Genomic DNA, 16,405 nt, shown 5'->3' with positions numbered 1-16,405 from the left:
TTATGCAATTAAATTTTTTCCATTCTTATTTCCCAGCAAATTAAATTTCTAGACATACAATTGTTATGTATAAATCTTATTACTTTTTTGTATAGACCAAAAAGATTTCCTTCATTAGCTTTCTGTATAGATACATTTTATGAAGCTGAGGGAGATTACTTTCTGCATGTCTTTATTTTACATATGTAGTATTGGAAACTGATGGTAATGCAACAACACATGAATTAGATAAAAGATAACAGACATCAAAAAATGGGTGACATAACTGTTCTAGTGAATCAGATAAAAGATGCAAATATAAAATCTGAAGAATCAAATAAATTTAGTTGCTTTACAAAAGGCTTTGCAAAAAGTTTTGTGAAACTATAGAGGAGTAGTGCATTGTAGAACACTAACATTCAGTGTAGACTAGACCTAATTTCTATTAAGAGTAAGTGTTTCCTGGCTTTTTAATTTCATGGAAAATCTCGAATAATGGGGCATTAAGATAAAGTATTATCTTGTTGATTGAGGGGGAAAGAAAAAGTTGATACATTTAAGCTATCGTAGATACAGCCATTTTCATATGGCTCTAAAAAGCTTGAAAATGAAACTATAAAACTGACAATTTCAGTTGTCTGTAAAAACTACAAGCTACCTAATACTAATGGTTACCACTGACTAGAATAAAAATATATTACCTTAAGAGGATGAGAAATGTATTTGGTTAAGGAATAAGTATGTATAATGCGTTTGATTAGATACTTTATAAAGATATAATTATGTGATTGTATGATTGTATGCTATGTTAACAGAAATAGATTATACTAAGTGATAGATTTAGGCAATAACAAGATATATGACGATAAAGATGAAATGAGCCAGTTATCAATTTATTGCCTCTCACTTTATTTTGGGATACCAGAGCAGAACCACAAAAACAGTTCTACTTTGTTAACTGAATTTGTGATAGAGGCTACTGGAGGAACAATGACAGAGAAAAGAGCTCCTCTTCCTGGTTCTGGGGTGCTGTGCTTTCCTTCTACAGTCTGGTTGCCATGGCAAGAAGAGGCCCAACAGAATTCTCTCTCCAGTGAGTTTCTGCAGCACCCCAGCAAGTGGCATCCTGAGTGAACTCTCTGGCCTAACCAGGAATGGGGTGCCCTTGTTCATCACCCAGCATGCTGTAGCCACACCTTCCAACAAGGTTTGGATCCGCAAGCATGTTGGCTCAGGGTTTCTTAGTTCCTTTCTTGGGTCCTCTCTCCCTTAGCCCTAGAAGTAGGAGCTGCTTCCTGTGGTAGGTATTCCTGAATTCCTCAGAATCCTCTTTTACCCCTTTTAGTAAACCACCTTTGCTAGTTAATAATTCTTTGTATTACCAGTGCAGGTCCTGATTCCTGACCAGATCCTGTCTAATACACGAAATGAGGAAGAGGAGGCTAATTGATTGTCAAGATCAGCCTTTCTCAATCTTTTTACCCTGGAGGAATCCTTGAAATACTTGTCAGTTCTCAAGGAACCCCTGCGTAGAAATTATGGAATCTACAGTTTCTGTTATAAGTAAGTAGTAGATAATAATTATCAATACTCTGTTTAGTAAAAAAAAAAAAACTTTTCTGTGAAACTGTTTATTTTGGCTGACTTACTAGTATGTTCTCTGTGTGGTTCCATCTCCCTATAAAGATAATACTGGTCATGAATGTAGAAAGAGAATACTTCATCTTTCCTTTGTTTGAACGTCTACTTCACTTTTTTTCCCCACCTTATCCAAGTAGGCCTAAAATTCGTATCATAAATTCCTACTGTATAAGAGGCTAATGAGTTATATTATGTGGACTATTGCATGTGCAAGAATAGGTTATCACTGTCTTTAAAACTGAAAATTACTTTTTAGCTGACCTTTCTTGAAATCAATCTTTCTTCTATTTTGTAAACTTTTAAATATTAATAAAGAGACAGAGTAAATTTCTGTTGATTAACTGACTTAAGCCAAAATGGTATTTAACTTTTCTAATGGTAGGCTTGGTAGATTTAATTTTAATGAAGGGTGTAAATGCTTTTGATTTTTGTATTTACAACATATATGAATGTTCATTGACAATATTAAATGGTTAAGCTATTAAAACCATTAATCAAAGCAATGTGAATAAAAATCTAGTTTAAGATCCAATTTAATACAAGGCAAAAATAGTTCTAGGTTTTTAAAACCTGAACTGAGTGACATCATTAGGCTCAAATGCAAGTCAATCATTTACAAAGTTATCCACATATATTGGATAACATGTTTTAAAAAATAAAGAATAAAATTTACTTTAAAGTAAAATCTGCACTTGTGTTTTGCTGCGTAAACACTCTACTCTGAATTGAATTTGAGATTAGCATGCATGGATTTTATTTTTAAATGAAATGGGGCAATTTTGTTTGCCTTTGAAGCTTGCTAAAAACATTCTCACCCATATAAGTAGTTGAAAACTGCAGCAAATTGTTTATTGGTTTTCATGTATGGTAGGATGTTTCCATTAAGGCAGTTAGAGGCTTGTAAGAGAAAGCTGGGAAAGGTAATTTGGAATAGAAAGGCTGTCATCATCAGCCTACGATCCACCCCTCTGTGCAGTACAGTGTTGCCAATGATTACATAAAAAAAACTGAGAATAAGCCAACCAAATGAACATGGTTCTACCATGTACCACCTTACTAGCTTGAAAGATCTCAAGGAAACTGCTCCAGGACTGTTGGGTCACAATCCATCACTGTGAGAACTAGCATTGGGCAGTACACAATGTTAGAAAGTGATAGGTTTTGTTTCCGTCATGATTTCTTACCAGACTCACAATGTTAGGATTCCAAGGAACCCTGGTAGAAAACCTTCATTTAGATATCTGTCTCACAAGGTTTTTTTTCCCTTTTCTTTTAATAAAGCCCTATACATATATTAACTCATTTAATCTTCACACTCACCCAATAAGGTGAACATACAGAGAAGTTAGTTCCAGTTCATCTCCATTTTACAGATGAAGAAACTGAGGCACAAAGGAGCTAAGTAACTTGCCTAAGGTTACACAGCTAGCTCACACTGAGCTTTGTTAATACTGTTTCTTCCTCTTGCCTCTTCAGTACTAGCGATGGTAAGATCACTGTTGCTAAATGAGTATGACTGCTGAATCATTATTTTGATATTTCTTTTAGTCTTCAGTGTCTTGGAATTGGAGGGAAAACCCTAAAATTGCAGAACTGTACCCCATCCCAAACTCTGGAATCTGTTCTATGACTATTTGTTGCAACATACTTTGAAATTTATTGCTTTTTTGTATATATGTTATATTGCACTGTAAAAATGTCTTTTGTTTTTTGTAAAGATCACTGTTTCTTGGTGCCTCACATTCTCTTGTTCCCTCAACCCTACCCACACCTCTATGTGGTTCCTTCACTAAAATCTGGTCATTTGAGTCTCCTGGAATGAGTTCTGTTTCTTGTTTGGATTCCCCTAGTATCTCATGCCATATACCAATAGTTATATGTCCTCATTCCAAATTTTTAACTTTCTATCAAATCCCCTGTCCTTCAGTATGACTCTCTATGTGTTAATTTGAACTAACGATAACCTAACTTATTCCAAGTTGTGAATGGCCACCCTCCTTAACCCTTCCAGAAACTTAAACATGAGTCCTAATAACAAAATTAAGTAGGGGAGGGTTTTTTTTCCCATAACCAAGTAGGGTTTAATCCAGGAATGTAAGAATTAATATTTGAAAAATCGATCAATGTAACTCATAGAGTAACATTAAAAGAGAAAGATGATATCACCATCACGATTGATGTAGAAAACATTTTATAAAATGAAACATTCATTCATAGTAAAAATATTTAGCATACCATAATAAATCCGATAGAGTTTCCAAAATCAAGAAGCCACCATAGCAAAAAATATACATGATGAACAATTGAGAACTTTCCCAGAGGTCAGGAATTAAACATTATATGTACTGGAGGCTCTACTCAGTACAGTAAGACAAGAATGCTCTGAACAAGCTCAGAGAAATTAGTGCCAGTTCATGACTCTACGGTGAGGTAAGACCTGTCCAGTCCTCTCATCTCTTCTCCCCCTTCTCCATTCTGTCCCTGGAAGAGAAAGAAGTTCCAGCTCGCATTTTGGGAGTGGTGTGGGGAGAGTAGCAGGAAAAGTCGAGAAAGAAGAAACCAACCACTCTGCTTCTCCCTACCTCCCCATGTTCCCATCCCAAGTTTCTTTTCACTATAAGATTTCTATTTTGAATAAGGCCAAGCTGACGTATGGAGAAGTTTGGTTTTGTCTTTAAAATGAAGTTTCATTGGGATATATTCACACTTTACAGTTCATCTAAAGTACACAATCAGTTGCTCACAATGTCATAACATAATTGTGCATTCATCACCAAAATCAATTTTAGAACATTTTCGTTAATCAAAAACAAAACAAACAAACCAAAATCAAAACATCCCATACCCCTCCCCTAGCTGCATTATTGTCCCCTAGCATGTGTGCTACATTTGTAACCACTGATGAAAGAATATTAAAATATTACTACTAACTGTGGTCAATAGTTTGCAATAGTTACATCTTTATTCCATATACCACTTAATTAAATTAACTCCTTTTAATAGTGATGTGCATTTTGTTCTAGTTCGTGAAAAAACTTTTTATATTTGAACTGCTAATCACTGTCATCATCCACCACAGTATTCACTGTGTTTTGCAGCCCCATTTTTCAATCTCTACCTTTCCTTCTAGTGACAGCCATGACTCTAGACTACCCCCTTTCATCCATAATCCCATGCATAATTCAGTGCTGTTAATTATAGTCACTGTCATGTGAATCCCAAACATTTAATTCAACCCAGTTAAAAATTCTGCACATATTAGGCATCTAGTCTCCTTTCTCTAGTCTCATTCTTTTTCCTGGTAACTTGTATTCTAGATTTTATCTCTGTGAATTTACATATTTTAATTAGTTCACATTAAGTGAGATCATACAATATCTGTAGTTTTGTGTCTGGCTTATTTCACTCAACATGGTGTCCTCAAGGTTCATCCATGTTGTCACATACTTCAGGAATTCATTCCTTCTTACTGTTCAATAATATTTTATCATATGTATAGGCCACATTTTGTTTATCTATTCATCCATTGATGAACATGGCTCGTTTCCATCTTTTGACAGTTGTGGATATTACCACTATGAACATCAGTGTGCAAATGTCTTTTTGCATTCCTGCTTTCAGTTATTCTGGGTATGTACCTTGCCGCGGGATTGCCAGTTCATATGGCAGCTCTATTCATAGTTTCCCGTGGAAACCCCAAACCATCTTCCACAGCGGCTATACCATTTTATATTCCCATCAGCAGTGCATAAGTGTCTCAGTTTCTCCACATCTTCACCAACACTTGTAGTTTTCTGTTTGTTTAATAGTGGCCATTCTAGTTGGTGTGAAATTACATCTCATAGTTTTGGTTTGCATTTCCCTAATAGCTAGTGAAACTGAGAATATTTTCATGTGCTTTTTAGCCATTTTTATTTCTTTTCTTGAAAAAAAAAGTCTATTCATTTCTTTTGCCCATTTTTAAATTGGGTTGTTTTTCTTTCTATTTTGAGTGTTGGATTTCTTTATATATTCTGGATATCTAATCCCTTTCAGATATGGAGTTTCCAAATGTTTTCTACTATTGAGTGGGCTGCCTTTTCACCCTTTTGACAGAGTCTTTTGAAGCACAGAAGTATTCAATTTTGAGGCGTCCCCATATAACTTTATTTTTTCTTTCACTGGGTATGAGATCTAAGAAACCACTGCCTATCACTAGTTCTTGAAGATGCTCCTCTATATTTTCTTCTAAGAATTTTAATGGTACAGGCTCTAATATTTAGGTCTTTGATCCATTTTGAGTTAATTTTGTATAGGTTGTCTAATGGGGTCCTCTTTCATTCTTTTGGACATGGATATTCAGTTCTTCCAACACCATTTATCAAAAATACTGTTCTGTCTCAGGTGAGTGGACTTAAAAACCTGTCGAAAATCTATTGTGTATAAATATGAGGGTCTATTTCTGAATTCTCAGTTCAATTACATTGATCAATATGTCTATCTTTATGCCAGTACCATGCTGTTTTGACCATTGTGCCTTTATAATATGCTTTAGTCAGGAAACGTGAGTCCTCTAACTTCGTTCTACCTTTTCAAGGTGTTTTTGGCTATTCAGGGACCATTGCCCTTCCAAATTAATTTGATAATTGGTTTTTCCATTTCTGCAAAGTAAGCTGTTAGAATTTTGATTGGCATTGCATTGAATACAAGTAGATAAACTTGGGGAGAATTGACATCTTAATGATATTTAGCCTTCCAAATCAGGAACATGGACTGTCATTCCATTTATTTAGGTCTTTGATTTTTTTTTTTTTAGCAAAGTTTTATAGTTTTCTGAATATAGGTCCTTTACATCCTTGGTTAAGTTTATTCCTAGATTTTTGTTTCTTTTAAGTTGCTATTATAAATGTAATTTATTTTTCTTGAGTTCCTCCCCAGATAACTCATTAAAAATATATAGAAACACTATTGATTTTTGCTTTTTGATCATGTATTCCACCATTTTGTTGAACTCATTTACTGGCTCTAGTAGCTTTGTCATAGCTTTTTGGGAACTTTCTAAATATAGGACCATGTCGTCTACAAATAGTGAAAGTTTTACTTCTTCCTTTCTAATTTAGATGACTTTTACTTCTTTTTCATACCTAATCGCTATAGCAAGAATTTTTAATACAATATTGAGTAATAGTGGTGACAGAAGGCATCATTGTCTTGTTCTTGATCTTAGAGGGAAAGTTTTCAGTCTCTCACCATTGGTGTGGGTTTTTCATATATGCCCTTTATCTCACACCACATTAGCTTTGTGTTTTTCATATATGACCTTTATCATGTTGATGAAACTTTCTTTGATTCCTACCTTTTGAAGTGCTTTTACCAAGAAAGGATTCCAGATTTTGTCAAATGACTTTTCTGCATCAATTGAGATGATCATGTGGTTTTTCCTTTTCAATTTGTTAATGTGGTGTGTTATATTAATTGATTTCCTTGTGTTGAACCACCTTTGTATACCTGGAGTAAAATTCACTTGGTCATATGTATAATTATTTTAATGTGCTGTTGGATTCAATTTTCAAGTATTCTGTTGAGGATTTTTGCATTTATATACATTAGAGAGATTGGCCTGTAATTTTTTTTTTGTAGTATCTTTATTTGGCTTTGGTATTAGAGTAATGTTGGCTTCATGGAATTAGTTAGATAGTGTTCCCTCCTCTTCAATATTTTGGAAGAATCTGAGCAGGATTGGTATTAATTCTTCTTGGAACGACTGGTAAAATTCACCTGTGAAGTAATCTGGCCCTGGGCTTTCCTTGTTTGGGAAGTTTTTGATGTCTGACTCAATCTCTTCTCTGGTGAGTGGGTTATTGAGGTCTTCTCTTTCTTCCTGAGTCACTGCAGTTGTTTGTGTGCTTCTAGGAAATTGTCCATTCAATCTATACTGTCTAATTTGTTGGCATGCGTTTGTTCATAGTATCCGTGTAAGATCCTTTTTATTTCTATGGGGTCAATGATAATGATGCCCCTCTCATTTCTGATTTTATTTATTTGCATCTCCTCTTTTTGTTTTAGTCAGTCTAGCTAAGGAAATGCCAATGTTAGTGATCTTCTGAAATAACCAACTTTTGGTTTTATTGATTCTCTCTATTGTATTTTGTTATCGATTTCATTTATTTCTGCTCTAATCTTTGTTATTTCTTTCCTTCTGCTTGCTTTGAAATTAGTTTGCTATTATTTCTCTAGTTTCTCCAGCTGTTAAATTAAGTGCTTGATTTTAGCTCTCTCTTCCTTTTTAATTTATAGCATTTAGGACTATAAATTTCCCTATCAGTCCCACCTTTACTGTATAATGTAAGTTTTGATATGTTGTAGTCTCCATTTTTACACGTCCTGAGGTATTTACTGATTTCCCTTGCAATTTCTTCTTTGACACACCGGTTGTTTAAGGGTATATTGTTTAGCCTCCATATATTTGTGAATTTTCTCTTCTCCAGCTGTTATTGGTGTCCAGCTTCATTCCATTATGACCACAGAAAGTGTTTTGCATAAGTTCAATCTTTAAAAATTTATTCAGACCTGTTTTGTGTCCCAGCATGTGGTCTATCCTGGAGAATGTTCCATGAGGACTTGAGAAGAATGCATATCCTGCTGTTTGGGAGAAACAATGTTCTATACATGATTTTTAGGCCTAGTTCATTTATCCGATTATTTAGTTCCCTGTTTCCTTTTGATCCTCTGTTAGATGTGCTATCTTTTGAAGAGAGTAGTGTGTTGAAGTGTCCTACTAGTATTGTACAGACAACTATTACTCCCTTCAGGTTTGCCAGTGTTTGCCTCATATTCTTTGGGGCACCTTGATTAGGTGCATGGATTTTTATGATTGTTATTTCTTCTTGGTGAATTTCCCCTTTCATTAACATATAATGTCTTTTTCTTCTCATTATATTTTTGCACTTAAAGTCTATTTTTATCTAATATTAGTATAGCTATACCAACTCTTTTTTTGGCTATTGTTTGCATAGAATATCTTTTTCCAGCCATTCACTCCTAACCTATTTGCATCTTTGAGTTGAAAATCAGTCTCTTATAAACAGCACATAGGTGGATCATATTTTTTTAATCCATTCTGCCATTCTGCTTCTTAGATTTGGGAGTTTAATCCATTAACATTCAGTGTCACTACTGTAAAGTCAGTACTTCAACTATTTTATCTTTTGGCTTTATTTGTGATATATATTATTTTCTCTCTTTTAATCCTTTTAGCTATCTTTGTTGATAATCTTCATTTCTGTACTCTTCTTCAAGCCTCTCTCCTGTGTCTTTTCTTTTTTTGCTGGGAGAACGCCCTTTAATATTTCTCGTAGGACAGATATCTTGTTAACAAACCCTCTCAGCTCCTGTTTGTCTGTAAATATTTTAAATATTTAAATATTTAAACTCTCCCTCATTTTTGAAGCACAGCTTTGCCAGGTAGAGACTTCTTGGCTGACAATTTTTCTCTTTTGGTGTCTTAAATATATCACAGCACTGACTTCTTGCCTCCATGGCTGCTGATGAGAAATAAGCACTTAGTCTTATGTGGTTTCCCCTGTGGTGAATCACTTTTCTCTTGCTGCTTCCAAAGTTCTCTCTTTCTCTTTGGCATTTGACAGTGTGATTAGTATGTGTCTTAGAGTGGGTTTATTTGAATTTATTCTGTTTGCAGTATTGGGCTTCTTGGATTTGCATATTCATGTCTTTTATAAGCGTTGGGAGCTTTTCAGCCATTATTTCCTCAAATATTCTTTTTGGCTCTTTTCTCTTCTCTTCTCCTTCTGGGATGCCCATGATGCATATGTTTGCATGCTTTATGTTGTCGATTGTTTTCCTGACATTGTGCTCAAGTTTTTCCATTCTTTCCTCCATTTGTTCTTCTGTCTGTTCATTCAGATGCTCTCTCTTCCAGTTTGCTGATCCTTTCTTCTGTCTGTGCAAATCTGCTATTCTGTATCTCTAGTGTCTTTTTTTTTTTCTTTGCATGGGCAGGCATCAGGAATTGAACCTGGGTCTCCTGCATGGCAGGCGAGAACTCTGCCTGTTGAGCCACCATGGCCTGCCCTCTAGTGTATTTTTAATTTCATCTATTATGTCTTTCATTTCCATAAGGGCCCTTATTTTTCTTTGTATACTTTCACATTCTTCTTTATGCACACCCAATATCTTCTTAATATCTCTTTAGCCATCTCATTGAATTGCTTTAGGAGATTTGCTTGAACATCTTTTTTTTCAAGAGTTCAACTTCATTTATTTTTATTTTTACATGGGCAGGCACCGGGATTCCAACCCGGGTCCTCTCGCATGACAGACAAGCATTCTTGCCTGCTGAGCCACCGTGGCCCGCCCTGCTTGAACATCTTTGATCAGCTATCCCAAATTCTGTATCTCCTCTAACTTTAACTTGTTCCATTGGCTGGGTCATGTATTTCCACATATTGGTATACCTAGTGATTTTTTTTTCCTGATATCTGGGCATCTGGTTATCTTGATGGGCTTATTCTGTATGTTGGTTTCTTTCTCTTGGCTAGGATGATGTTGTTGCTTGGATTTGTATTAGGGCGCTTCCTTGACAGTTGGTTCATCAGTATTTCTTAGCCATTTCTGATACAGGGTCAGGTATCCATAGAGGCGGCATCGACCAGGTCTAAAAGGCCTGGGAGAGGATCTGGAAATACTCCCCAAAGCCCTTTTCTCCCTGCCACATCACCAGGCTGTACTTTCCAGCCTGCCCAGCAGATGGCACTCCTTGACTACCTAGTCGCCTGAGCCCTAAGAAGGCAGGCTTTTATGGCTCTATGCTAGATTCACCTTTTGGCACAGTCAAAATAGTATCCAGTGGTGTCAGACTGGGTGGAGCTAACCATGTAGGATTTGGTGTTCTCACTTCACTGGCTAATGTCTGGCTCACTGTTGAGCTGTGTGACCCTCTACTTCAGCAGACTCCCATAGTCATCCCAGTCCCCTATTTCCACCCTCGAGGGTGGGTGATGAGTGCCAGGAGCTCCGGACAGAATTACTCACAAATCTCTGACCACGAATTCTCAGTCTCTTTATCCTGCCTTCCCTGAATGTTGTACTGAACTCCTAAGTTCTCTGTAACCTCAAACAGTTAATTCAGTTTCTACCTGTCTACTCACTGCTTTGGGGAGAGAAGTAGGTTCTGTTGATCCTCCCTATTTTTCATTTTCTTTCTCTTTTGATTCACAGTTCTACTTAATAAAGATGTCCTAGCCTATTTTTGGAAGCTCCTCCTGGGAGCCCTTTTGTGCGCAGCACTCCTCAGCAGCTTGTGTTCTGCCCTGGGTCTCTGGACTGGGGTCCCTGTGTCAGGATATGTGTGGGGTTCTAATTCACTGCTGTGTGAGACTTTATGGTCTGGGTCCCCAGTGGGAGGTGAGACGGATCCTGGCCACTGCCTCTGAGCAATTCCCAAGCTGCAGGGGACTAAGTGAAGGGGAGAAAAAAGGACCAGCCTGTCTAGGATGGAAGTTTCCTACCTGGTAGTTCTCTTTTTCTTCAATTTGGCATTTATGGAGTTCTTCTCCAGCTTCTCCTATCCTCCAGATTTCTAAGCAAGTGGGATTTCCCCTTTTCTTTGCTGAATCTCTGGAGAGGTTTTTTTCATGGGATGTCTTATGTCCCTAAATAAATTACAATATAAATTAAAATATAACATTTACAGAAATATATACGAGCCATATACATGTAGCTAGACGAATTTTCACAAAGTGAGTACATGCATATAAGCAGCACCCAGACTTTGAAGATATTTTCTAAACTCAGTTCATTTGGCAGGCTCACTTATTTTCTCCTATACCTAACACATAGGTCAGAGTCTAGGTCATTCCATTTTTTCAGTCCCTGAGTCAGGAAAGCAATGTAGGAGACCACAGTATAATAATGAAACCTACCTTACAGGTCTATATGTGAAAGCACTTTGCAATCTGTGTGTTCAGTGCACAAAAGCTGAAATATTTTCTAAAGGCTTAGCTACAAAACTTGAGCTACAAGTTCTTTTCCATCATGAGAGTTTTCTCCTTAATGACGTCAACCTGCCACAGTGTCTCTGCTCTTTCATCTATGGCGATTCTCTTTCCAGTCCAATTCAATTAAAAATTATCCTATGTAGCTTTGTATGCCTGCCCACGTGAATTGACAGGAAAGGAGATGTTTCTGATATCTGAAAATGGTATCAGGAAATGTGGTCTTGTCACCTTTGTTTGGATTAGAGGTGGGACATGACACCAAATACCTGTGGTGTTAGAATGAGGTTTATACAGCAGGACTATTGATTGGAGTTAAATTACAGTATCTGCTGTGCAATCCCTTCTGTCTGACATTTTCCAGGTTTACAGTCCCAGGAGCTATCAAGCAGGGACCACGGGTGGGGCTGTCTGGGAAGTGTTATTTTAATCAGAATATGTACTGTAAGTTTTGTCCTGGTTAAAATGCACTTCCCAGTAGCCACTGCTTTAAAGGGGAATAAGCTGATCTTCATCACCTTTGAAGTGATATGAGCTATAAAGAGAGTGGTTTGTGTTAGCAAGAAAATAACAATCATACCTACCATTTTAATGGGGACCCAATCTGTGCCAGGTGCTCTGTGGATCATTTCCTTTAATTATCATCAGTCCTCTTTGATAAATATGGAGCATTATTCCTATTTTACAGAACCTGGAAACCAAGGCTCAGAGTAGTTAACTAATACAGATAAAGTCAAATCACCTGTATGAGTATACAGAAAAATCTCTGCTCTTTCTTCTGAATGCCTGATCATGTCACTATCCCTCAAGTATATAATAAGATACTGTTTGGGCATAGGCGAAGAGGCCCACCATGGCACCAGGCAGGAGGGGGATCACTTGAAATGGCTTAATGTGAATGTAGAAGAATAATTAATACTCCTTTTTTTTTTTAACATTTTAAGCTGTGAAATATAGCATATATATATCAACAATTTTGAAAGTACACTCCAACAAATAGCTACAGAACAAATTTTGTAGTTTGGTATGGGTTATCATTCCACAATTTCAGATTTTTCTTTCTAGCCACTCCAATACACTGGAGGTTAAAGTACACATCAATATAGTGGTTCAGCAGACGTACTCATTTGTTAAATCTTACCTTTTCTGTTATAGCTCTTCCTTCTCCTTTGATTCTTTTCCCACACTATAAGGGTCTTTGGACTATGCCCTTTCTAACCTTTTCATGTTGAAAGGGTATCAATAATTAGGATAGGTCAGTTTTGTTTTATTTCTACTAGAAGCTTGATCTCTTTTTCAGTCACTTTCAGTGTTATTGTATATAGCAATGCTGACTTGATACACCGTATTTTAAGAAAATAGAATGAAAAAAGAAAAATTAAAGCCAACAGAACTGATACAAACATGCTGAATTTACTAGAGGAACTAGAAGCTCTACAACTTCAAAAATGTCCAGAATGCTTGTGTTAAATATCAAATTATTCTTTTAGAACATATAGAATCAATCCATGTGCGTCTTGGAGGGTTTCTTTGATTTGGAACACTGTCCTCTTATCACTGCACCAAGAGATCCTCATCACATTTTCACATCCCTAGACAATTTCCCCACCCATGGTTTTTATCTTTTTTTCCTATTTCACAGCTTCATTCACTAAATTGTCTTCTACACTTATCTCCTCTGCCATGACCGTTCTGTCAAATAGTTTCATTTTGTCTTCCCTCCCATCAACACTCCCAGTCCCCTTGACTTCCAACGAACGGTGATAGTAAGATGAAAGGAAACATTGCGAGCATCCAACCAACTCCTCATTTTTGCAGAAGAATAAACAGAAACTCAGAGAAAGGAAGAGACATGTGCAGTCAGTGAAAGCCAGAGCTAAGACCACAGGTCAGTTCAGCCACAACCTCCCACAGCTCCCCTGCCTCCCTCACCAACACTTTCCATTGCATCACAGGGCAAAATAGTGAGTTAAATATTTAGTTAATGTATTAATACTTCACTAAGTGATCAAGCGTAAAAGGGGAAGAAGCAATTAGAATTGTTAAAAAAAAAAATAGAGCCTCTAAGACTCAATGACACATAGTTTAAAATCATAGCTCTTCCATTAACTATATAACCTTAAGCAAATCACCTAATCCTCTGTTTTTGTCTGTAAAAATGGGGATAAAAATAGTATTGACTTAGGGTTTGAAGGTTGAACCAGATAATGCTTTCAAAGCATTGTACACATTAGGAGTCAGAAATTTTCTGCATGTAACAGAAAATACAAATAAAAAAGGGTTAAGCAAACAGATTTATTTTTCTCACATAACAAGAAAAGGAAGGCAGTGCAGACCTAGAACGGACAGCTACAATGCCATCAGACCTCCGCAAAGTCTTACTCTGCCTGCTCTGCTGTCTTTAGTGAGGCGGATGTTTTTTTGGCCCTCAATTTCCATTCTCCTCTTCTTCTATGAGTGGAGTTTTACCTGCCCGTGACCACTCATCTTATGGCTACATTCCCAGCCTCTCTCTCAGCAAGGTAGGGTTTAGACTAAGTACTGGCTAATGGGATATGAGTGGAAATGAGGTCAACAATTCTGTCTTACCCTTATCAGAACTGGATGTGTCTCTCCCTCATCTCTTTTCCCTCCCAAAGTCCATGAGATGATGGGAGGTGGAACAAATCATCGGGTCACGGAGATGGAAACCATGTTGACAGTGTCAGGACCCTGAACTGCCTTTCTCTAGAGGGAAAGAAATAAATTTTTTCCTTATTTAAGGAAGATACACTATGTATCTGGCTCTCTTTGTTACAGCCAAGTAAAACATTAGCATCAAGCTCTCATTCCTTTGGCTGCTTTATGGGCACATGGTGGCTAATTCACCTTCAGCTTCATGTTTATGTTGCATGCAAGAAGAAGAAATTGGCCATGGCTGGATGAGACAAGCAAATCTTTTCCATAACTCTCTGGCATTTATGTGTATATGCCACTATTAGTTTGTTAAGTTGCTGGAATGCAATATACCAGAAAAGGAATGACCGCTAAAAAGGGGATTTAATAAGTACAAGTTTACAGTTCTAAGGGCATAAATCTGTCCTAACTAAGGCATCCAGAGAAAGGTACCTTAGCTCAAGAGAGGGTGATCTGGCAAGGCATATGACCGGCATCTGCTGGTCCTTTACTCCTCATTCCATTGCTTCCAGCTTCTGATGAAAGTGGTTTCCTCTTTAAGCGTCTGTGCGCCTTCACTTAGCTGCTCCTGGATGAAACTCTGGGTTTCATCTCTTAGCTTAGCATCTGCCAGAGCCAGAGATATCTTCTCTCCAGGTTCTGGCTATTTCTGTGAGTTCTTGCTTACCACCCGGGGCTATTTCTGTCTCAGTCTCCAAATGTCTACATCAGCTCTGCTCTGAGCTCTCTCCAAAATGTTTCCTTTTTTAATGGACTCCAGTAAACTAATTAAGATCACCTGGAATGAGTGGGGGTCACCTCTCCATCTAATTAAAAGGTCACATCTACAATTGGACATGTCCATCTCCACAGAGCTAATCTAATAAAAAATTTTCCACCCTAAAGTACTGAATCAGGACTAAAAGAAATGGCTGTTCCCATTTCTGTTCCCAGGCAGATAATCAAAAATTATTGGCAAAGTTCCTTGAGGGGTGGGAGAAAGAATATGGAACTATTAAGTTTTGCTATCAAGAAATTCCCTGATACTGTGTGAAATTTTAGGGACACCCAAATCAATAGGCCATGCTCTCAATCGTTAGCCTTATTCTTGTGAAGCTTATGTAGGTAGCAGAGAAGCTTAAACTACACACTCTAGGTATATCTTAGAGTTACTTCTGAAGGACCTCTTTTGTTACTCAGATATGGCCTCAGTCTCTCTAAGCCCAACCCTGCCCTCCCCCGTATGTGGGATATGACATCCAGGGGTGAAAGTCTCCCTGGCTACATGGGAGATGACTTCCAGGGATGAATCCAGCCCTGGTACCATGGGATTAACAATTCCATCCTCACCAAAAGGGGAAAAGAAGTGTAACTAATAAAGTATCAGTGGCAGAGAGAATTCAAATAGAATCAAGAGGCTACTCTGGAGATTGCTCTTACGCAAGCTTCAGTTAGACATTGCTACCTATCACAACCTGCCAACCCCAACCAGGACTATTCCAGTCAATCCTAAAGAACACCTAGGGCAATATATAAGATTCCACAAGGGTTCCATGCACTAGAGTAATAGTCCAGAAACCTACAACTTTCAGATGGGTCTCTGGATCAGATAAGTCCTAAAACCTAGAGACCCAGACTCTCCAGAACATCAGAGAGTTCCATCTCCCTACCCCATATTAGTGACAGACCCTTCCAACATGAAAAAGTTAGAATGTCCATAGCCCAAACATTCCTAAGAGAGGAATAGAAATTCCACCATCAAAAGTGATGGTGGAATTATACAGAGAAGATAGGATTTAACAAATCAATATGATTGCTGAATCATTAAATTGATATCTCTTTTAGTCTCCAGTATCTTGGAGCAGCTAGAAGTGAAAACCTAAAATTGTGGAATTATAACCCATGTCAAACTCTGAAATATGTTCTACAACTGATTGTGGGGCTGTGCTTTGAAATTTACTGCTTTTTTGGATATATGTTATTTTTCACAAAACAGAAAGAAAAAAGTCAATGTGGTGCTAAAAAAACAATATTTAAGCCTTGTAGCCTCTTCTATCTTGGAGCAGCTAGAAGGAGAAATCTGAGAGGATTGTGTAGTAGCCCACAACAAACTCTGGAATCTGTCCTGTAACCACTTG

At 37.3% G+C, this 16,405-nt stretch overlaps 1 protein-coding gene across 2 annotated transcripts in view; it reads left to right on the top strand.

The window, feature by feature from the left end:
- The first annotated feature begins 1,078 nt into the window (after positions 1-1,078).
- SH2D1B (SH2 domain containing 1B) overlaps positions 1,079-16,405 on the top strand; it is a 117,629-nt gene continuing 102,302 nt past the window's right edge. Inside the window, exons 1-2 of one of the 2 annotated variants that reach the window (XM_077156721.1) lie at positions 1,079-1,186; positions 1,365-1,542. The gene's annotated coding sequence lies outside the window, so the exon portion shown is untranslated. Of the gene's footprint in view, positions 1,280-1,364; positions 1,543-16,405 lie in introns of both variants that reach the window. The other variant, XM_077156719.1, reaches the window with a different exon arrangement.

The sequence above is a fragment of the Tamandua tetradactyla genome, chromosome 4, assembly GCF_023851605.1.
Source record: "Tamandua tetradactyla isolate mTamTet1 chromosome 4, mTamTet1.pri, whole genome shotgun sequence".
NCBI lineage: Eukaryota > Metazoa > Chordata > Mammalia > Pilosa > Myrmecophagidae > Tamandua > Tamandua tetradactyla.
The sequence above is the reverse complement of the archived record's forward strand: the minus strand, read 5'-3'. Positions and strand labels throughout refer to the sequence as shown.